The sequence below is a fragment of the Rhinolophus ferrumequinum genome, chromosome 16, assembly GCF_004115265.2.
Source record: "Rhinolophus ferrumequinum isolate MPI-CBG mRhiFer1 chromosome 16, mRhiFer1_v1.p, whole genome shotgun sequence".
Classification (NCBI taxonomy): Eukaryota; Metazoa; Chordata; class Mammalia; order Chiroptera; family Rhinolophidae; genus Rhinolophus; species Rhinolophus ferrumequinum.
The window spans coordinates 9,519,408-9,543,825 of record NC_046299.1 but is presented as its reverse complement, the minus strand read 5'-3'; the positions used below and the strand labels follow the sequence as shown (position 1 = coordinate 9,543,825).

Here is a 24,418-nt window from a genome sequence, read left to right as displayed (position 1 = left end):
AATTTTGGTACATGGTGACAGATAGCAGTCCAGTTTCATTCTTTTGCAAGTAGCTTTCCAATTCTACCAGCACCATTTATTGAAGAGGCTGTCTTTTCTCCATTGTATGTTTTTTGCTTCTTTGTCAAAAATTATCTGTCCATATTTATGTGGTTTTATTTCTGGGTTCTCAATTCTATTCCATTGGTCTATGTGTCTGTTTTTCTGCCAATACCATGCTGTTTTGATTATTGTAGCCCTGTAGTACAAGCTAAAGTCAGGGAGTGTGATACCTCCAGCAATGTTCTTTTTTCTTAAGATTGCTTTGGCTCTTCAGGGTCTTTTGTGGTTCCAAACAAATCTGATGATTTTTTGTTCTATTTCTTTAAAAAATGCCATTGGGATTTTGATGGGGATTGCATTAAATCTGTATATTGCTTTGGGTAATATGGCCATTTTAACTATGTTGATTCTTCCAATCCTTGAGCACGGAATGTCTTTCCATTTCTTTGTGTCTTCTTCAATTTCTTTTAAAAATGTCTTATAGTTTTCAGCATATAGGTTTTTCACATCCTTGGTTAAGTTTATTCCTAGATATTTTATTCTTTTTGCTGCAATTGCAAAAGGAATTGTCTTTTGTATTTCTTTTTCTGAGGTTTCATTGTTAGTATATAGGAATGCAATGGACTTTGGATGTTGATTTTGTAGCCGGCAACTTTACTGTATTCATTGATTGTTTCTAATAGCTTTTTGGTGGAGTCTGTAGGGTTTTCTATATATAGCTTCATGTCATCTGCAAAGAGTGACAATTTAACTTCTTCATTCCCAATTTGGATGCCATTTCCAGGACTTTTTCCAAGTCAAGTTGTTGTCCTTTACAATCTTAGTTGTGGAGGGCATAGCTCAGCTCCAGGTCCAGTTGCCATTGTTAATTGCAGGGGGGCAGCCCACCATCCCCTATGGGAGTTGAGGAGTCAAACCGGCAACCTTGTGGTTAAGAGCCTGCACTCCAACCAACTGAGCCATCTGGCACTGGCCCATGTGGAAATCGAACTGGTAGCCTTCGGTATTAGGAGCATGGAGGAGCTCCAACCGCCTGAGCCACCGGGTTGGCCCTCATGTGGAAAGGTTTTATCTCATCAGAGATCTTGTAAGACCCTTGAAGGTGGAAGGACAGGTCTCTGTGTCCCAGGCAGGTAATCGTAGACTCTGGAGCCAGTCTAGACTAGAATCCTGCACTTGGTTAGCTCGGTGAGCTGGGCAAGTCTCATAACCTCTGTTTCTATTTACTTCTGTAACATGGGGAATAATAGTACCCACTTCATAGGGGTGCTGTGAGAATCAACTTAGTTGTTACCCACAGATTGTGGACAGCAGCACTGACACCTGACACCTGAGCTATTAGGAGTAAGATCTCAGTACATTCTGTGTTTGTTGACTGATTTGAATGCGTATTCACATGGCTAGTGCCCTTACCTTTCACTTTCACTCTCAAGCTCTGCACTTTAAAAGGGAATATGGTGGTGGGGAACGTCCCTTGCTACCCAGGCTGTTAACGGATTCTGTCTGTGTGGGTCATTAGAATTCTAACTGCAGTGGGGCTTGCCTTGCAATAGAATCTTTAAGCATAAGGCCCTCTGATGGTGTGCACTTGAAGATTGCACTTTATAAGCAACACTTTCACATCTTTGAACTGACCATTTAATAGAAGCATGTTATCAATTAAAATTACATTGAAAGCACATAAAAGTGACAACTAATTTCAATTCATGGAATAGATCTTTATTATGTTTGATGATAATTTGGATTTTATGGCTGAGATAAAAAGGTTAACTCTGATAGGTAACTGAAAAAGAATATATACTTCACAGGAACTTACCTTTTAATTTTTTATAAACCTTGATGTGATTAATAAAATATTTCTTACAGCAGAATTGCACAGCCGAATGAATCCACGAGCTCCCTGAGTGTTAAAGCAAACCAACCTACTTCAAATCTTATTTAAAGAATAGAACTGTTCAAATTGTAGTGGCTTATAAATTTCTGACACTGGCTGAAGGGATCTGCAGTGTCTTTGGAAGACGGAATAGACATTCTCTGCAATCCAAACTGTATTCTCTTCTCTTTTCCTATAAGAGATCCAGCCAACCATGATGACAGTGCCATACGTGCCTGCCCAGCTCTCTTTATCCCCTTCCTATGTTAATAGACACTGTCCCCCTTATTTGGGGTCCAGCTCTTTCCTCCCCTCCAGCTATGTTTTGGGACTTCTGCTCATAGTACCCGCCTCCCTGCACACTACAGTGGGCCCCTGATCATACTGGGTCCTATCTCTCTGGATGAATTACACTACCACTAAAACACTCTCTGCCGTCAAGTGACATTCAGCAGGCTGGAGGCTGGCCTCATGTGGCAGGACACTTTCCGCTGCAAATAACAAGGCCTGGCTCAAAGGAGCTTAAATAATGAGGGGCTTCTTCTCCTACATAATAAGAAATGCAGACACAGGGCATCAAGCCTCTGTCGCTTTCTACCTTTCAGCTCTGTCATTCTCCGCTTGTTGGTGACATTTCTCTTCCTAGTTGCAAGATAGCCTCGGAATATCTCATTTCTGAGTGTAACAACGCTCAGAAAAGGGGAGCAGCATTTTCTCTGTTGCATCTCTTTTTATTGGGAAGGAAAAGCTTTCTTTGAATCCCGTCCCTCCCTCACCCACTTTCTCCCAGTCCCAATGGCCAGGATTGAGTGGCACGTTCAGGTTTGTACCGATCACTGCGGAGGGAATTGGATTCCCACTCTGCCTTACTAATCAGCATCCACCCCTTGGGGTTGGGGACAGCTTGTGGGGCCAAGGACACTCAACACCTGAACAAAACTGGGGTCTATTAGCAAGGAAGGGGGAGGGCAGGCAGCGGAATCTGCCATAGCACTCGGGGGTCACTGATGGAGACAAAGACCCTGCCTGATGCCAGCCTTGCCCCCAGGCTGCCCCCCACAACTCCTTGGGTAAGTGGTGCATGGAAACTGATACAACGTCAAAACTTATGGGTGTTTCTTAGAAGGAAATTGATAGTGTGAAATATTTATTAGAATTTAATATGACATTAAATATAGTTTATATGGTATGATTTCTATAATATATATGTCGTTTTTATGTTGAATATATGGATACTTAATTTATTAAAAAAGAGAGCTTGAAATTCATAAACTAACCATCAAACTTAAGTTAGTAGCAGAAAAGTAGAATAAACTCGTAGGAAGAATTAAAATGATAGAAGTAATAGCCTAAGAACAGACATTAACACAATAGAAAACATTAGAATAACAATACCAACAGACAAGATTAATTAATCCTCTAATAGAGAGGATTAACAAAGCCAATTTGGTTCTTTGAAATGACTACAAAACCTTTTCAAACTTCTGTTAAATAATGATTTAGGGAAAAACCTAGAGAAACACAAATAATAGAAATGAAAACTACTAGAAACGCAAACATCAAAATATAATAAGATGATAGAAACCACTTTAAGCCTACAGAAATTAAAGTTTAGGTGAAATGGACAAATTTGTAGAAAAATATGGCCTACCAAAATTGATTCAAGAAGAAATTTATACTGACTAGTTTCATAATCTAAGGAAATTGAACCATTTGTTAAAAATTTTCCCACAAATGATATTCCAGATGGTTTTCACTGACAAACTCTATCAGACATTCAAGAAATAAATCATTCCAGTTTTATACAAATTATTCTGGAACGTAGTAAAAGAGGGAACAGTCCTCAACTCTTTTTGAGAGGTGGATAACTTTGATTCCCCAACTTGATAAGGACTGAATGTGAAAGGAAAATCATTCATCAGCATAGTGACCAAACTTCTAAAGAAAATGTTAACAAGCAAAATCCTGCATCAATTAAGTATATAAATCATGAACAAGTTAGATTTGACTTAAAATTATAAAAATAAATTAATATAAATGATCATATTAACACATTAAAGGAGAAAAGTCTGAGGATCATCTCAGCATATGCAAAAACAACAGCAACAACAAAAAACACCCACAAAAAAATGTGATGAAATTTAATACCTGTTCATGATAAAAACTCTTAGGGAACCAAAGACTGACACTGCCAGTCTGGCTGATTTATTGACTAAGAGGCCATTTCTCAGTGGAATCGATGCCCAGTGGAAAGCTGACCACAGAACCCCCCGGTCCTTGGGACTCCTCCAGTTTTCACCGTTGTGTGGTGTGTGAAAGTCTGGTTCTTCTTTACATATCATGATCTTTTATTTTTTTAAGTAAGAATAGGCACATACTGGGGGTGCCAAAAAAATGTATACGCATGACTCATATTCATCTTTTGTTATCAGTATATTTTGAATATTACAATTTTAATCCAGTTTTTTCCTTTCTTAAAATGTGTATACATTTTTTTGGCACCCTCTGTATTTATATGTACTGTTGTCCACCTTACTTAGTTTCATTTGACATACTATAGGCGTATCTTCTCTTCTATATATCTATATCTATATATCTGTATCTATATCTATATCTACTGTACTCTTTAATAGCTACATAGAATTTCATTGTATGTAAACTGGAATTCATGAACTTTGTTAAGAAAATATAACCCATAGGCTGAGTGCAACTCTTAATATGTACAGACTCATAATTGAGTTGGATGGAATTTGAAACACGTAACATTAAAAAAAACTGGGCATTCAGTGGATTTCTGCCCCTTGATGAAAAATTTGGTCTCCTCTGGGCTGTAAAAATCATCTCCTGGTGAATTGAAACTTGGGTAAATGTTATAAAAGCAACTTTTAAAGGTCATCTTTCTGTATATGGGTCCAAAAGTGAGAGAGGAGAAGGGTGGCAGTGCTTCTGGGGATGTGATCCAACAGAGAGAAGTTGGCCACGAAGTCCATGAACACAAGGTGCTTTCATTCCAGAAAAATCTCAGGACCGCTCCATCTATCCCCCTCCCTAGGAAGTTTGTTGGGATGTTTATTTCAAACAACATGGTCTGTGCTTCCCAGTCTGGTGGACTCGGGCACGAACGGACTGGGTGGGCCTGTTCTGGAGAGCAGCGCATCTGGACGGGTGGGGTGACAATCCAGATTCCATGGCACATCACTGCACCTGTTGACAAGTGACATGGGCTGTCCTGAGCTTTCTTTCCTCACCTTTAAAATTGGCAGGATGCTACATATCTAAAATGGTGTTTGTGAGACTTAAGCTTCCGTGCCCACAGAGGGAGCAGCGTAAGAAGGGAGCGAGCGTCTTGCTGTGTTGGGAATGTAGTTCCAGGGAGTAGGTTTTACACGGAGTCAGACTGTTCTTGCTTGTGCATATGCCTTGCAATCAGAGCGATGATAAGAAAAGTATCATAACATAATTTCTGGGCTAAGCCAGCTCTCAGTTGTTCTTTTTGTCCTTTTCTCTGGTTGCCCCACGAGAGCCCTCCTGAAGCCCCAAGGAGCAGTGGGGCTGCCACTGAGAACTCCCACGGGAGACTGGGGATCGGCAGCACTCCCTCACTCCATAAATAACTTCAGAATCCTGATGAGACCTTCCTACCTGTCCCAAAGCCGCTTCTCTCTTGCCCTACCGCTGGGTCTCCCCCTCCCTGTGCAGAGTTCAGCCTAACTGGCTCAGCCAGATGAAAACTGCGGTTAATAGACCCTGCACTCACCTGTAAGCTCTTTAGTGACCCTATAGTTTTACTGCAGCAGAATCTTTGGGGTTTCACCAGCGTCACCCACACCAAGTTCTGCACATAATGTCTTTTCAACAAGAGAAGATGTCATGGTAGTTGCTACGAGAGAATGTTTTCCCTCCATATTTTTGCTTCATTAACATTGTCGCAGGCATATGAAGCTGGCAGGAGCCTCTTCCGTCACTGCCAGACTCCTGATGATGTTGCACCTGTCACCTTGGCCACCGCTGGCCCTCATCAGTTATGTGCATCTGCTACTGGTGACATCCAGATCCCTCTTGGGCCACATCCAAGCTCTCCATGGCCGCCTCCACCCTCCTCAAACACTCTCCTTGGAGGTAGGGATTCAGTATTGAGTGCCTGTGTCAAGGGACCATGATGTAGCTGTCATCGTAGCCCCAGGACAGAGCATAGGACTTACCCAGGGCAGGTACCCCCAAATCCTTGAGAACAAATCCATGTATATCTATGGACCACAGAGCATTGTATATTACCCTCCACATAAACTTCCTACACCTTCTTGTGGTGGGAGGGTGTATTAGTTTGCCAGGGCTGCTGTAACAAGTAGCACACACTGGGTATCTTAAGCAACAGAATTTGTCATACAGGTTTGGAGGCCACAAGTCCACGATCAAGGTATCAGCAGAGTGGATTCCTTCTGAGGGAATGAGGAAGAGTCTGTTCTAGGACTCTGAGCTAGCTTCTGGGACCTTGCTTGCTATCTCTGTGTTTCTCGGCTTGTAGAAGCATTATCCCAATCTCTGCCTTCATGCGGCCTCCTCCCTGGCTGTGTGTGTGTTGTGTGTGTGTGTCTGTGTCCAAATTCCTCTGTTTGATTAGGACTCCGATCATATTGGATTAAGGCCCACCCTATTCCAGTATGACCTCATCTTAATGAATTCCATCTGCAGTGACCCTATTTCCAAAGAAGGTCACATTCTGGAGCACTGGGGGTTAGGACTTGAACATATGCATTTCTTTTAGTGGGGGACACAATTCTTCCCATAAAAGAGGTTACCAAGCAGTATAGCTACTTTCTGTTATTCTCAATTCTCTGTTGCTCTTTCTTCATTTGTGTTAGAAAAGGTTGAAACTTATAGAGTTCTGTAAAATATGAACATGGCTGAGGAGGAAGGAGATATTCTGCATGTTAGCACAACTTATAGAATTCTGAGTTTTGTCTGAAATGACAACAGAGGCTGAGAATCTTAGTGATGAGATAGACAATGCTATCCCATCCTGACCTTGTGCATCCGTGTAAATAGACTATATTTTCTCATTGGATTCAGAATTGTTTGTGTGAGAATGCCTCATTTTTAGCTATGTGCCATTGTTAAGTCAAACGTAGTGCAGTCTTGTGATTGGAGGGACACAGCCAACACAAGGTTTGTTAGAAGAAACCAGAAATGATAGAAGTAGCAACCCTTTTCTCTAGTGCTGCCAGCACTGCTCTAAGCTCTGGACTCATCCAACCACCCTACCATCCAGCCAGGAGGCTGGTGTTCACCTCCCATAGACGGCTACGGAGACGATGTGCACAGAGTGGCCAGCAGGTGGCGCCGGAGCTGGGCTTGAATCCAGGCGGTCTGGTTCCAAGCCTGGAGCGTCAGGAGACCTAAGTGCAGGGTGATTCAGACACTTCACTCTAGTCTGGGCTGCTGCTCGCATCCTCTCGGGGAATACAAGGCCCCCAGAGGAACACGGCTGCCTCCGCAGAGGGCCTTTGAAGAGCGTGGTGCTGGGGGGCAGAATCTCTTGTCTTAGGCTTACATGGGTTGTAGTTAATTTTTTGCCATCTGCATTTCTGGCGGAGAAGCTGTTCTGATAAAATGCAAAACTCGGTCATGTGTCTGCCAACAGTGACGTCTCACGTGTGACAGTGCAGAGCGGCGGGGCGTCAGGCAACTGTAGCATTGGCCCTGCCCCACCCTGGCCCTGGAAGTATCCCTTCTCCATGCGCCAGGTGGAGCCTGTCCCCTTCCAGTCCTCCAGCTTCGCTGCGACCACCGGCCTGTGGCTGCTGCTCTCTGGGCTGTTCTCCATTCAGCAACAGCTCCCCGTAGGGTTGGAGCAGAGAAAGAAATGAAAGGAGCTAATACCTAGTGTTGACTTTGGCCAAGAGGCCGGCAGGAGCGAGATTAGAACCAATGGCTTAAATGCACAGGGAGTTGGGGGTGGAGGGCAGGGATATTTGCCGTGTTGCCCCCGCTGGAATCAGTGACCCAGCGCCCTGCCTGGCTGCGCCAGTTGCTGCTCCAGGACCTTTAAAGACAGACCCACACTCTTCCCCCTTGGGAAACAAATGTGAAGTCTTGCTCCCCAGGGTCACAGCAAAGACACACACATTTTACTTGGGGAGAGAGAGAGAAAAGGGCTGGTTGTGGAGGACATCACTACTCCCTCGGAAGTGACCGAGAACATGGCCCAAGGAATCCCAGTGAGGGACATACCAGGGGGAACAGATAGTTTTCAGGGCCAGGAGGATATGCTTCAAGAATGGGTTCCTGGTGCATGCTTAACTGGGGGTGGGAAAGAAGTAGAAAGGGGAGGGACTGGATGTGGTAAGGGAGAAAAGCCAAATGTGGCTGGCCTCACTGTCTTGCCTGGGCTGATCTGGAAATTTTGCCTTAGGGTTGACTCGTTGACTGAGTCACTTTATGGACATATACGTACCTCTCTGTTTTCTTACCTCTAAAGTGTGATGATACCCTTCCCAGAATAACCTAGGGCTAGGAGGTGGGTTTTGTAGCCCCTGTACTTCCCGGGTTCCCTGCTGCTTTCTGAGTGAACTTGAACTTCTCTAAGTTTAGACAATCAGTAGCAAAGGAGAGAAACACACTGGAGAAACATGCAGACCTCTGTGGGACCTGCATGCTGAGATCAGGATCTGCGACCCTCATGCTGGAACATGATATTTATACTCTGTCCACGTGGAGCTGACTCGTGCCTCCTGGTTTGTGTGGATGAGGCAGAATCTAGCCAGAGCAGATTCTAGAGAACAGAACTGGTCCCACCATTTGTTATGTGATACAAATCAACAGTAGCTTGTCAAATACTTATTTGTAGGACTAGAGTCGTGGGAAGCCACAGTATGTTAATGACTTAGTTTAGTTTTGTGAGTATCTGCAGATGTGTGATGTGAATCTAAATTGTAACCTTTTTGCAACGCTGTATCTACCTGTGTAGGTTAAACTCAGGAAAGGCTGAAAGGTTTGAGGGGTTTATTCCAACTAAAACTGATCTGAAGTCAAGTCTCCAGCAGGCCAGGTCAACTTCAGTCACCACTGACTAAGAGCAAGTGAAATGAACTTGACGTGGTTGTCCATTGTGCGTTCCCTTGTGTAATGTTTGCCTCATATTCTAAGACCTGATTTCAAATTTTATAATCGTTCTCTGCCCTACCCTCCATTCTGGCACGTAGTAAGCACAACAAAAATTGGTTGAACAAACCAAGGGAGTGAAATTCTAAGTATGGTGAAGATGGTGGCAACTCCAGGGCTGAATCAAAATTAGGTTCTGCTCAGTGATTCAGTATCTTGTGGGAGCTGTTCAAAATAAAGACTCTAGAGCAGGGGTGTCCAAACTGCGGCCCGCAATCCATTGTTAATTGGCCCGCAGCAAATTCCAAAAATATATTTAGTTTACTTAAATAAACCAGGTGAGGCAATACGTACTTCACCTCGAGTGAGTGGCCCGGCTGTTTGTGTATTTTATCACATATGGCCCTTGGTGAAAAACGTTGAACAAATTTGGACACCCCTGATTTAGAGCTTTATTAAGTCAGGCTTCTCTCTGAAAGCCCAGTGAAATTTTTCACCTTCTCTTTCTGTGTTGCACGTAAATACAATCTTCTGTAAAAATTCCAGAAAGTACACCAAATCAGGTGTTCCATCTCTGGTTAGGAATCTCAACATGAACCCGTGTCTTTCTGGTGTTCCATGAGGTGACTGGAGATACTTAGGGGAATGCCGTGTTCATGGCTCGAGGCGAGTGGAGATGGACTGTTACTTCTTATTATTTTGGTGGATCTCCTCCTCCCGTCCCCCAAAAAGATGTGCAGAAAATTCTAGAGTGAAGAGAGGAAGACAAATAAAATGGTGTCCAATCCTTAGGGTTTATTTTGTTTACTGATTTTTCTAATCATCAATGTGATATACAAATACTTATTTTCTTGGTTTATTTCCTTCCTTCTTCTCAAGGAGATTTGGTCAGAAACCCCGAATAGCACAGAGTGTGTACTGTCGTGCCCTGGGTGCCCGCGTCTTCTGAACATGGGCCCCGGCGTAAAGCGGGTTTTAGAATAGTCATGTATGGTTTCCTGTTGATACTGATAAATTAGACCCCCTCGTCTGTAATATCTAGGAATTTCGAAGTGAAGATACTGCACAGGTGTAGCTTTCAGGTTTGCATTCAGCTACTGCTTCTACCTCTGTGTAATTGCTTGTGGATTACTTTCTATGTGTACTCAGATATGTCTAACTTCCAGCTACCGTTCTGCGCAAGTATTCAACTTGGAAAGAATGTGTGTAAGGAATGGCAGTTGTTCAGATAATGCTCCCAAGTCACCCCACGTGGAAAGAATTGCACCAGGAAACACACCCACTGTTTCGTCCACCAGTTCAGCTTTGAACCTGCTTAAGCCACTTTGATGCCCTTTATCATCATGGTCCACAGAGTTATTTTAAAGTCACGATAAATCATTCTACAGGTCAAGCAGTTTCAAACTCTAGGGTATTACTTTCCAGGGAGGGAAGGGATGGGAGTAGTGGCCTGGGATTCATACCTGGTATACCTCTCTTGGGCAGAACCTGTTTTAGAGTAGGGTTCTGCGCAGGCATGCTATAAAACACAACATCTCACGGAGCCTGAAACAGCACCAGGTGAACTGGCCAGTTTTCTCAGATTCCCTGATTTGGTTAAAACTCAGGTCTCTCCCTTACCCTGTTGGGAGCATGCGTCCTGGAGGCAGGTTATACCTTCAGATGAGCTTGTGAGCACCCTGGTGCATAGTGTTTCCATGAACCCGAGGAGCCATCTCTGGATGGCTTTGAACTTCCTCCCCCAAAGGGCTCAACAAGAGACAGACATAACACAGCACACCTTTAAAGAGAGAACATTGGGAGGTGTTGCCATGTGACTTTTTTTTTTTTTTTTTTTTTGCAAAAGGGGTGGTGGGTAGAATATTGTGCCTGGAAGTTATCCTGCTTAACAAATCCCATAGTTCTTTGATTAAATCCATATTTCTTAGGGAGATTATGACCCATCCCAAAGATTTTTATGTTTCACTTTTGAGTGCTTGGAGGACAGGAGGCCTGTTCTCATCACTTTGCTTCTATTAGAAGCATTTATCATACTGTCCTAACTCTTAGATTTGTATTAAAAATTTCCATGTGGCAGTTTTTTTAAAGACATAAAATAACTGCTTTGTTTTATTGCAAAATTTTTTTTATTAAAGTGAAAATCACAGGACATAAAGTGAAAAATTCAGCAGCATTTATTACATACACAATGTCGTATAATCACCACATTTCTCTAGTTCCAAAACATTTTTGCCACCCCACAAGAAGTCTTTGTACCCATTAAGCGGTTGCTCTCTGTTTCCTCCTTTCTCTAGCCCCGGGCAGCCAGCAGTCTGCGTTCTGTCTCCATGGATTTATCTATTCCGATATTTCACACAAATGGAGTCATACAATATGTGGCCTTTTGTGTCTGGTTTTTTTCACTTCGCATCATGGTTTCAAGCTGCATTCTCATCGTGGCATGTATCAGAACTTCATTCCTTTTTATGGCTGAATAATATTCCATTGCATAGATATATACCACATTTTGTTTATCCATTCATCTATCAGTGGACATTGGGACTGTTTCCACCTTTGGTTGAATACTTTGTTTTGGAATTAAAGAGCATAAGACATCAATGAAGCAGCTCACATGGGGGGCAGCATTATTTTTTGAAAGAGTCACTCCACAGTGCACCTAGCAAGGGCATAATGATAATTTGACAGGAGATAGAAAGAGAAGAAAGTTCCTGTTAGTTGGTGAGTCAGTGGTGAAGCCTGGAATGGCTCTGCTTTATCGCCCCCTAATTCACCTTGGTTCTCAAGATTAATTAGACAAGGCGTCATATACGCAAATTAGCAGTATTTCCAACCGTGCCTTGCTTCACAGTTAACATTTTTAAAATCACCAGTAGTTCGGCAGAATGTAAACATTTCCTTTCATTTATATACTTGCCAGGCACAAAACATTTGTCTTTATTTCAGTAGGTTATTTTTCAACTCAAGTTTCCTTAAGCAACCCACAGTGAAATTCTACGAATAAACCACATTTCCTGTCACTTATGGAGACAAAAAGTCAAAGACAGAGGAAACCCCTGGGCCCCAGTTTTATCCCTCTAACGGTAATATTTTTCAGTGTGGGGCATATTCTAAGGCCTTACCACCGAGATCATTTTCTTGAGGAAAAATAGGAGCTGACCTATGCATATTTTTCCCCATTAAATTTTGATATGTTTATGCATTCATTTAAAATAAAAGTGTGGGCTCAGCACTTTTAGAATGTGTTTCTTTCTCTGACCCAATGGAGAAATCTACCTTGATGAGAACCAGTCAAGCAGATTGTGTGCTCGGACTCAGACATGGCCTTTTGATCAATCTGTCTCTGTTACTCTGAATGAAGTGTTCACTGATCATTTGTTAGAGCATCACTGTGATTTTTAGAGGAGTGTCTATAGGAAGCCCGGGTTGGGTTGCATAGAAGCGCCTCTGTCTACTGCATCCAGAAGGGGCCCTCAGGGAGTCTTCCTCATCTTCATAAATCTTGGTAATTTACAGTTTGCATTCTAGGTTCAGAAAATGCACACTTCATGAACCCAAAGGGGTTTGCTTGCTGCTGGTAATCTAGTTTGCAAACTTATTGCTTTCAAGAGATTCCTAACATGGTTTTAGATACGTGATCTCCTGTCAAATTCCAGTGGAGAAGTGAGGAATAACGCTCTCCTTATCACTCCTAGCCTCAGGTTTCAGTTTCCAGTTTATGACCAATAACAAGAGAACAATGAAAGATACAAATATTCTTCGAGCAATAAAAATGTTGCATGGGAACATAATGAAGTGTAGTCACTTGTTTTAGTCCATCTTCTCACCATCCCTTGGGTTCTCATAATTCCCATCCTCAGTTCAGCTTTTTCTTAGGCAGCCATAGATGTGAGTAGAAGGGTTCTGGAGGGCATTGAGGTGAGGGCGGATGCACGGAGTAGAATGCTGAAATTCACCGAGCATGCTGAAAGCAGAGCTGCCGTGTAAGAAGCAGCTGTATTGCACATGGATGCTCTATTTCAGCATCCAACCTACTGAGTTTGAGTTCATGCTCATTTTGGAAGCCGCTGTGTGTTTCCTTTGTTCCTGGCATCGTGGAACATCTTTTCCAACAGATCATCACACGAACTTCTCACTGGGGTTGAATTTCAGTAGTTCTGGAGGTGACCCTGCGAACACTATGGGGTGTGTATTTTAAGTCAGGCCACCCAAATGCACCCCATATCACTGTTATTGTGTAACATGGTAGCAAACTGCCAGATCTTAACTTTATTTATGCAGTTTCCCTGCCTTGTTCCAGAAAAGATATTAGATTCTCTATAATAATATATTTAGTGTAACACGATAAAAAAAGATAAGGAAAGAAATTGGGGTCAAAGGAAAGTAAGGGTTTGAAAAATCCGATAAGGCTCACATCAAGTGCCATGGTATGAACCCAAATGTGTGGCCCTGAGCTTCTTAACCTCCAAAGCACAGGAATAAACTAGAGTCATGGCCCGTAAAGATTGAAAACAAACCAGTGGTTCAGAGAAGCACAGCTACTCTTGTCACCGAGACCTGAGACATTTCTCTTGTGCGTCTTCAATGGGAGGCCCAGTGCAATGTAGCCAACAGTAGCCGCAAAACCACTCGTATAGAATATAGAATAATCTACAGTAATGTGCTTCCCAGGGTTGTTTCTCACAGTATAGTTCAATGCACTCAACAGTATGGTGTAAAACTCTAGTACAAATGTATATAGAGGAAGCAAAAATGGCTCAATTATTCTTTCTAAGGGTCTGGCTTACTCAAAAAGGTTGCATTTAAAATTAAAGGAAAGAACGGATGGCATGTTTTCCAGGCAGTCCTCCATCAATATTGTTTTTTTTTGTGACAAAAGGAGAGTTGCTAACTATAGGCCACCGTGAGTTGGATGTTCTGCCCTCTGACAAGTCACCCTTTAAAGGCACATCCCTGGGGTGGAGATGGGGTGGGCTTCCTTCTCAGAAAACTGGGGCATCTGTCCAGGACTTGTAGAAAAGCTAGGTTGTCTTTAATGCAAGTATGTGTACAGGATCCAGTCCTATGAACGAAATTTCTGTGTCAAAAGGTACGTGGATTTTATTGATACACTGTCAAACTGCCCCCCTCAAAGGTCGTAAAAGGCACACTCCCATCAGTGGTTTAGAAGAGTGGCCAGTTCTGCTTCATGGAATGGCTATTCAAGCCTGGTGGCAAGCTTTATTTCATATTTTTATTAATTCTCTCCCTTTGAGTGGAACAGGGTCTCAGACAGTACATTGTTATACTGCGGGCAGATTCTTTTTGCAGTAGCCTAACCTTTCTACTAGTGTATTGGTTTCCTAGGGCTGCCATAACAAAATGCCATGAACTGGTGGCTTAGCACAACGAAAATGTACTGTTCCACAGTTCTGGAGCCCAGAGTCTGAAATCAAGATGACGGCACAGCCACACTCCTTCTGAAGATGCCGGGAAGGATATGTTCCAGGCCTCTTTCTCTCCTCGTTTCTGGTAGTTCCTTGGCTTGTGGCAGCCTAGTTCCAATCTTCACATGGCATCCTTTCTATGGGCATATCCATGTGCAAATGTCCCCTTTTATAAGGCCACCGGTCATTGGGTTAGGGGCCCAGCCGAGCCCAATATGACCTCCCCTTAACTAATTCCATCCGCAAAGACCCTCTTTGCCATGAAGGTCACGTTCTGAAATTCCGGGGGTTAGGACTTCAACACATGAACATTTGAAATGGGAACACAATTCAACATGTATCGCACATAAGAACATCACTCTCAAACACACAACAGAATCTTTTCTCTCTCTGGACACTGGACCTTTCCCCCCCTTGTGTCTAATTGCAGGTCCCACTTTTATCTTAGTCACCCAGAGACAGAGCTTTATAGTGCTTTCACTTTCCAGTTGCTGTTGTAGCCCATCCAGAAAGAATGAAGACCAATGGAGATGAATCAAGAGACCTGTGTTCAGACTGGGCAAAACCAGGTAAGGATTCCCCTGAGAGGATTCTCCCTGTTCAGTAGGGCCCCTTGGTCCAAGTACTTAAAAAATAAACAGAACTCAGAGGAATGCTTTGGCTGAGGTCTTTATGACAATGACCAACGTATGACTTGAGACTCACAGGCGGTCTTAACAGAGCTCCATCCGTACTGGGCACTGACCTCACAATAGCTCACAGAATAGGTTCTGGGAGTGGCAAATGGCCAAGTGCACGAGGGCCCACCTTCGAGTCCCGTTTAGTTCCTGACCAGTTCTGTTTCCCCCTCTCTCCTCATTATCACTTATAAGAAGTAATCAAAACCTAATCTCTTTCTTTTTCTTTTTTTAAATTTATTGGGGTGACAATTGTTAGTGAAATTACATAGATTTCAGGTGTACAATTCTGCATTACATCATCTATAAATCCCATTGTGTGTTCACCACCCAGAGTCAGTTCTCCTTCCATCACCATATATTTGATCCCCTTTACCCTCATCTCCCACCCACCAACCCCCTTACCTTCTGGTAACCACTAAACTATTGTCTGTGTCTATGAGTTCAAAACCTAATTTCAAAACCAGCTGCTCGTGCTGGTGTGGAAGTGGTTCAAGAAAACACGACCTCTGCACAGTTGGGTATTTATACAGGGCTACAGATATATTCCTTGGCCATAGCAAAGTTCTACTTTCAAATGAACTCTGTCTAACATGTGGAAACAAATGAAGACCACCCACACGAGAACAAGCAGAGGCTGTTTATTCAAAGCTTTACTACAGCCAGAGAGTCAGCCTCCATCGCTTGTATCTGGCTGAGACTCCAAGGCAAACAGAGGAATAGAAAAGCTTTATAGTGAAAAACCAAGAGCTGAGCCTTCTAACGGGCAGCACCCACAGCTGTGCTTAAGCCAAACATCTGGCTAGAAAGTGACCGCAAATATGGGGGTTTGCATAGGTGTAGGTGAAGTTGGTTTGAAGTTATGTGGTTTGAATTGAGATGACTCACTGAATACTGTGTTTCCTTGAAAATAAGACCAGGTCTTATATTAATTTTTGCTCCAAAAGACGTATTAGGGCTTATGTTCAGGGGATGTCATCCTGAAAAACCATTTAGGTCTTATTTTTCAGGTAAACACAGTATTACTTTTAGCTTTGTACCTGGTGTTGGGTAGATAGTGACAACTTATCAATTGATTTTTAGTTGGAAGAAAACATGGGATAGAGAGAGAAATGTTCTTTAAAAAATTATTATTATTATTATTATTAATTTATTTCTATGAAGGACAAAGTTCCCTGGACAATTGAAATGATTTTATTCAGGCTATTGCAATAGGGAGAATGTTCATTGATGAGGGAACATGTCCAAGAGGGGAAGGAAAATTGGGGTTTTCCAAAATAAGGGGGTCACTGAGGAATGGTGGAGGTGGGTCGCAGATTGGAGTATGTTGTTAGAGAAGGGTGGTCCTTTCTGGTGAGCCCTTTCTCTGCTTTCTGGGAGCACAGGGCTCAGGTAAAGTTTGACATTGTCACTTCCAACCCACATCCTTTGAAATGAAAAGCTGCTTCCTGGCTGCTCTTCTGGTACTTCCAATTCCAAGTGTCTGGACATCCTTCAGAAAGATGTAAACATTTCCACACAGCTGCCATAATATGTTTGTTTAAAAGTGGAATTATGTTGTTTCCTAGAAACTCAGTTCTGGCGCTCACGTTCTCTACCAGCAAATGAATCCTTTGTCTCCGAATGGGTAGTGATTAAACCTTTCCCCCCACACATAATGATTTCTTTACAAAAACTACCTTCATAATTAGCGTTTCTTTAGAATGGAATTAAAGTAATTACGGTTAAATTCACAAATCTTTTCTCTATAATGGTTTTAAGCAGAGTTTACAACTCTGAATCTCTGAGGTGCAACAAATTCAAATTCCTTTGAAATTAAGGCATTTTAATTCTCCTTGTCACTTTAGATGAGTCACCCTCTAGTCACCTGGAACTTTTGGGCCATTCACCACGAAGTCAAATTGGACACAGGATGACAGTAACTAACATCTCAGTGGCCCGGGAGTCAGCTCAGAAAGCGCTGGGGCTTTATCTCTCTTTGAATCATTTATCTCTCTTTGGATCATTGTAGCTGGGATATTTTAACATTTCGTTCATGCCCATGTTGAGTATCACTGTGCCCTCAGATGGCACCCACATGACAGCTGAATGTCCCCAGCCCCACCCTTAAGCAGAGGGATAGGCTTGCTGCCTCTGGTACATCCAATTGAAAGGAGGCGCAAGGCCAGGAGGCAATGTCCACAAACAGGGCTGGGTCTCGTGATTGTCTCTGCTTGACATTCCTCAGACAGGTGCGTGGGGATGAGAGGGAGCTCGCTGGCCAGAGTGTCCTGTCGAGGCTCGGCTCTCCTTCAGAGCTCTCCTCTTGTGACCCAATGAGGTCGTGAGAGTGGCTCATGCATGACGTAGGAGCGCTTTGAACTTCTCAGGGGAGACTCCAGAGAATGAAATCCTGTTTGTATTTAAAACAGAGCAAATGTTTAACACATGATTTAATGTGTTCAGCCGCACTGGGTCAGATGCCGTGAGAGGAAGAAGCCCAAGGACTGGCCCCGGTGCCGGCCGGGGGTCAGGCGCTGCACCAAGTACTAATAGTTAGTAGCTAATTTTCAGTTTTGCATCAACCCCCTGGAATGGGCGGCTGGTACCATTCCCATGTTCATATGGGAAGCTGAAGCTCAGAGACGTTAAGCCACCTGACTGAGGCCGTGCACTTAGTAAGGGGCACAGCTGGTATTGGCACCTAAGTCCCTCTGACTCTAATTTCCCTGGGAAATGGCCTGCTGGCCAGTATCTATAGTTGGGCTGGGCAGTTAAGGAACAGTGATATGAAAAAGTACGTAATAATTCACAGAATATGAGATAAATGCTATGAGAGTTCAGAAGTGCAGAGATAGTCTTGGCTGGCCGAGGCGGTGGCAGAGGGTATCCGCACGAGGCTTAATAATAGGAGCAGAGTCAAGTGTCCTTTCCAAGGGCAGCGGATAGGAGAAGGCTACTCTACCCCAATGGTTTTTATAGTTAAACATGTATCAGAATCACCTTGAGGGCTTATGAAAACACAGATTACTGGGCCTCAACCCCAGAAATTCAGATCCAGTAAATCTTGGAGGAGGATTTACCAGGTGGTGCTCCTGGCCCCAGGACCACGCTTTGAGAACCACTGCTCTAAGCAAAGGTAAGAAGATGTAGAATTATAGGGGATATTTAGAAACCAGTAATTTGGCCAGTTGGGTCCAGTAAAAGGTTTGTGCAAGTCAGGGCATTCCTGGAGACGAGGCAGAAAAGGTAATTTAGAGCCACATGCATGCTTAGCACCTTTAAACAAATAGTTTCATAATCGAAGAAAAAAAAATCAAGGTACTGTGTCCAATTCTAGGGGGAAATTTCCATTAATGTGCCTCATGGGGAAAATGTGTTCTTCCCTAGGAACATTGCATTATTGGATTATAAGATTGCATGAGGACCCAACTCTTGCCCCACCTTGTAACCATGCTCTCTGTCATGTGACCTTGGATTTCTTCCATAAAGGTGGGACACATTTCCCTGCCCCTTGACTTTGGGTTTAGTTATGCACTTTGGTTTGGCCAATAGAATGAGGTGGAAGTGACAGTGCCAGGTCTGAGTCTAGGCAAGTGACCTTATGGGTTTCCATTTGACCTCGTAGGCCTTGGTTACCACTATCAGAAGAGTTACCTGGGCTGGTCCAAGGAGCATGAGAGACACATGGAGCGTAGCCATCCCAGCTGAGTGCAAAGTAGAATCTTCATCTCTCAACCCCAGACTCATGAGCAAATAATAACTGATTGTTTTTTAAACCACTGAATTTTGGGATGGTTTGTTTACTCAGCAATAATTTACTGATACCTCTTCTTTAAACCACATATATGGTTTGAATTTATGTATTTTCAGGCTATCTAATCCAAACACCAAATTCATTATTTTTTTTTGTATACAAGAATCCTAAACGAAACTCGTTATGCTTGCAAAGTTGGTGATTATTCTCTGCAAAGTGCCGAGTACATCACCCAGACAGTTCCTTTGTAAGACGGTCTGCTGCACCCTCTGGGCTTTTTTCACATCTTCCTCTGTGCTTTCCTTGATTTCAGGCTCAGGCAGAGCCCCCTCACTTGCCTGGGACTTATTATTCTTGAAGGATCTAATGAACAGTCCATTATGTTGTCAGCTCATTGATTAAGAGTGTCTTCAGCATGAGAGAAAATCATTGTTATGGAAATTTTCTGGCTCCTATCTATTTTTCCTCATAAACGGGGTGCAAATGAGAACCTGAGCTTGAGGAGATTGGTAAGTGAGCTATTAAACCAAACAGTGGTTCAGACCAAATAGGGGTTTAGTTAGCAGTTATAAAGCACCGTACCTTAATTTTCCATAAATATTATTAAATTGATTGATCTCTTATGTCTTGATTTGTGTCCGATTGCTGGTTTCAGAGATTAGAGTATCTTCATCCTGGAAGTTAAAAGACCTTGATACATTCTCTGTTCTTGTCAACAAGTCTCCACACCCTGGTCTTTCCTGGGAGTGTAACATCCTGGCCATCATCTTGGTAACTGTGTGGGATCCAAGTATCTCCGTGAAGCTGAGCCTTCGCAGCGGTGACCCTCATGGACTTCTCTTTACCCCAGTGTCCAACCATAGAGTCGTCTCCTTTGTGGACTCCTCTCAGACCTTCCTCAATCCGTTTCTTAAGTGTATTCTTCCGCTTCCTCCCTTGGAGCGTGTCAGGCAACCATGAGTGTTCTCTACACTCGAACTTCTCAAATTTCAGTGTGAATAAGAAACACCCAGAAAGCTTGTTATATCAAAAATTCCTGGCTTTACCCCACAGACCCTGATCAGCTGGTCTGGGGTGGGTCCCAAGAATTTGCGTTTCTAACAAGCTCCCAGGTGGTGCTGCTGCTGCTGCTGGTTTAGATTTCACTTTAAATGGTGCTACTCTACCTGCTTTTGAATTCTCATCCCAAATTCCTTCTCATTCAGTTCTCTGAGCTGTGTCCTTCCCATTCTCACAAGCTTTGTCATCACCAAACCCATTTCTTATGGAGGAAGCTCTAACTCCATTGGCTCTTTAACTTCTAATAGACTGTTTATCAGTCCTCTCTCAGCAAGTGTCAGTGGAGCCAGGGCCTCAAGGGCAAGCATTTTTCTTCTCTGTGCAAGGCACATGCCAAATAATAGGAATGCTGGGGAATTTATGGCATTTTTCTTCAAGGAGCAGTGATTTCCTGGGGAGAATGGCGGCTGCATCTCTCTTCAGCCCCTCCTGGAGGTCGGGCTGTATTGTTAGGCGTGGTGTCCATTTCCTCTGAACCATGGTCTCAGAATTGGGGAGGTGCAGTTCCCTACAGAAAACGGGCTATTCTTAACATGAACATGAGGAAAAGGAGGCTAAATCAACAGACGTCCAAAGTGTGTGTTTGAAGACCTCACCTTTTGAACAGTTGCATAGAGAAAAAGAGGCAATTTTTCCACCAGAAAATGGTATGGTCTACGTTAAAGTCCTGATTTTTGTATCTGCCCTTAATATTTATTTTATGTTTTCGGAGGACTATGGTTTGTAAAAAGTTTGGAACTTAACCTTTCCGAAACTTTCAGAGACTAAAAAGTTTGGAAGTTAAACTTTCAGAAACATCTTTTGTGTTCATGAAGGCGATGCTGAGAAAAATGTTCGAATGTTGTTATTATAGCTTGAGAGTCATCTCGTGTTTGTATTATAGGTAACATCTTCCCGGATTTATTATTCTTTCAAGAGTTGACTTGTAAATTGCCTTTAACTGTTGAGCACATCTGAGATCCTAAGTGATCACCTCTCTAGTGTCCGTCTTCGAACTGCCTGCTTAGACACACAGCAGCTTTCATTCTCTAGTGCTCAGGCTACCATTAAATGCAAGATTGAAAAGCTGTCTGGCCAGGCATACGAACCAGGGACAAACTTATTTTCTTTTGAAAATGAATTATCCTGAGACTTTACTCATGCTAGAAACAAATTGAATAAAGATGGTTGAAGGCAGATAGTTTTAAATTCAGGACATTTTTCATTATGATTTTAATGCCATGCACAGATTTAAACGAAGACTTTGGGGAGTTTATCGGTGAGATGCTCTGCGATCTGTGACCAGGCATCGTGGTCACTCGGTTTGACTGTCTCAGAGACGGTATAATGACTTGGAAAGCACCGAATCGCCTATAGTTTGCTGTGATAGAAGAACATAAAATGTTTGTTCTGCCCTGTAGACCCTTGTTTCACAAAGAAATTTAAGGCACATAAAACAATCACATACTATTATAATCTCCATGGCATTTGCCAATTATTTTTCTCAAGTCAAATGGCATTTTGAGTATTTTTTTTGGCATTTCAAATCCTCTAATGAAAGTAGCAGACTATAGAGGGAAGAGCAATGGACTGGATTTGGATTCCAGTTTTTATCTAGTTTCTGATAGTCTTTATGAGTGTAGTTAAACTGTTCAAACTCTCTGAGAAATAGTTTTCTTTTCAGTGAATAGGGAGCTGGCCTAGGTAATTTCTCTTGTAGCCACAAAATCCTCTGATTCTATTTTGTATAGCAAAAAAAATAAATAAATAAAAAAATAAAAAAACATTACATAAATTATTATTATTATTATTTTTAAATTTTTATTGGGGAATATTGGGGAGCAGTATATTTTTCTGGGACCCAGCAGCTCCAAGTCAAGTCATTGTTTTCAGTCTAGTTGTGGAGGGCGCAGCGTGCTGGCCTATGTCGGAATTGAACTGGCAACCTTGGTGTTATGAGCACTGCGCTCTAACCACTGAGCCAATCGGCCACCCAAATAAATTATTTATATCATCTTCTTAATTGCTGAATAACCAGCCTATGTTTTATTAATTTTATTCTTTGGTATTTTGTATCTTTTAAAAATATTTTTTAAAATTTATTTTTCAATTGCTGTTGATATACAATATTATGTTAGTTTCAGATGTACAAAACAACGTAGTGATTAGACATTTATGTACCTTACAAAGTGATCACCCCAATAAGTCTATTACCCATCTGACACTGTGCATAGTTATTACAATATTAATGACTATATTCCCGATGCTGTCCTTTACATCTCCATGGCTATTTTTTTCAATTATAGTTGACATTCAATATTATTTTATATTGATTTCAGGTGTACAGTGTAGTGGTTAGACATTTATATAATTTATGAAGTGATCCCCTTGATAAGCCCACCTGACACTGTACTTAGTTTGTACAATATTATTGACTATATTCCCCGTAGTGTACTTTACATCCTGTGACTATTCTGTAACTACCAATTTGTACTTATTAATCCCTTCATTTTTCTCACCTTCCCCCAGCACCCCTCCCATCTGGTAACCATCAGTTTGTTCTCTGTATCTATGCATCAGTTTCTGTTCCATTTGTTCATTTATTTTGTTCTTTAGATCCCACATATAAGTGAGATCATATGGTATTTGTCTTAAAAATACGGAACGTTTCACAGATTTGCAGGTCATCCTAGCACAGGGGCCATGCTAATCTTCTCTGTATCATTCCAATTTTAGTATATGTGCTACTGAAGCGAGCACAGTATTTTATATCTTTTTTATATTTTGAGAGGCATCTACTATTTCATTTTGTTTTCTGATTTATTATTGCTTTGGAAAAGGAAAGCTTTGGTTTTTGTATATTTAGCTTTGTATCCAGTTATGTTACCAAATGCTGTTTTTGTTCTAGTAGGTTTTTAGTTGACGTACTTGGATTTTCTGGGAATAAAATTGATAAACAATAATTTTAGAACCTCGAGAACAATATTGAAAAATAGAGGTGATGATAAGTACCATCCTTGTTTACTTGAGTAGTATGTCTTTGTTTAATATGGTTTTTGTTATTGGTGTATAATGAATACTCCATCAAATTTAGGATTTTTTCCCCTATTTCAGTTTTACTTAGAATTTTGATGTAATGCTTTTCTGGCATTTATCAAAATAAACATGTAGAGTTTTTCTTCTTCAGTCTACTGATATCATGAATTACATCAATAGACTTCTTGATATTAAATCGCCCTAGATTTTGAAACCATCCTAAAATTCCGGTAGTAAACCCAACTTATTGTGCTTTAAAAATACACTTTTAAATTCAATTTATTAATACATTATGTAAGGCTCGTCACTTCTTAGTAATGTTGGTCTAGGATTTCTCTGTATTTTTAAAAAAATATCTTCAATAAAGATTATGCTTACTTTCCAAAATGATTTCGAAAGCTTTTAAATCTTTTTTAGTGTTCTGTCATAATTCGAACACAATGGCACTTAGCTGTTCTTTGAATGAAAAATAGGATTTATGGGCAAAATCATCTGGGCTTGGTTCCCATTGCAGTGGTAGATGTTGGACATTGTTTTTTCAGTAGTTTTATGATTATTGTTAAGTTCTACCTTTCCTTGAGGTTGTTACTTTATATTTTACTAACAGCCACCAATTTCATCTTGGTATTCAAATTTATTGGCATATGCAGTTATTTTCATTGATTATTTAGTTGCCCCTATATCTGTAGTCTCATTCCTACTATCTATTACTTTCTTACTTTTCTCTTCATTTATTTTTTTAATTAATTTTATTGTGGTATAATTGACGTACAAGATTATATTAGTTCCTGGTGTACCGCGTAATGATTCAATGTTTGTACACATTGTGAGATGGTCATCCAGTAAACCTAGTTAACATCCATCACCACACATGTTCCCCCTATTTCTTGAATTGTTTTACCAGGGGTTTATTTTTTTCATTCAGTGTTTCCAAGAACCGACTCTTGGTTTTCCTTATAACATGCTTAGATTTTTAAACAGGAAATGAATTTAACTTTTAGGTTAGTTGTTTATTTGGTCCACCAAACGGAGGATATTCCAGAAAGGTCATTTGTTACCTGGTCTAGAGCCCCCACCTTGACCCTCCTGTAGCGGTTAGAAGACGGCCAGGACAGGGGACTGGGGACAGGGAAATCAACCCTGGCTGGACGGCCTTTGTGACTTTATTTCCATGTGGCACTGACGTGTGTGTGTAGTCTAGGACTGATTGTTGGGGAAGAGACAGTACCCGGCAGCTTGAAGGCCGTGCAGGTTGTGGTTAAGGTTAGAGCTTTGGACAGAGCTGTGTTTGAATCCTGACTCTGCCGCTCACACATGGTGTTACTTTGGGCAAGTCTCTTGGCTGCCGTGTCCTCATCTGCTTGTTTATTTAGGGAGGATTAAATTAAATACGATGCTTTTAGCTCAGGGCCTGGTGCAAAGTTAGCCTTAGTGGGTGTTGATAGCAGTGGGAGTTGTTATTAATCTAGTATGTGATCGAATTGTAGTCTCA

At 41.9% G+C, this 24,418-nt stretch overlaps 1 non-coding gene across 1 annotated transcript; it reads right to left on the bottom strand.

The window, feature by feature from the left end:
* Positions 1-22,543: 22,543 nt before the first annotated feature.
* LOC117036493 (U6 spliceosomal RNA) lies at positions 22,544-22,650 on the bottom strand. The gene has a single exon (XR_004425388.1). It is a non-coding gene; the product is annotated as a U6 spliceosomal RNA (small nuclear RNA).
* Between the last annotated feature and the right edge of the window lie 1,768 nt (positions 22,651-24,418).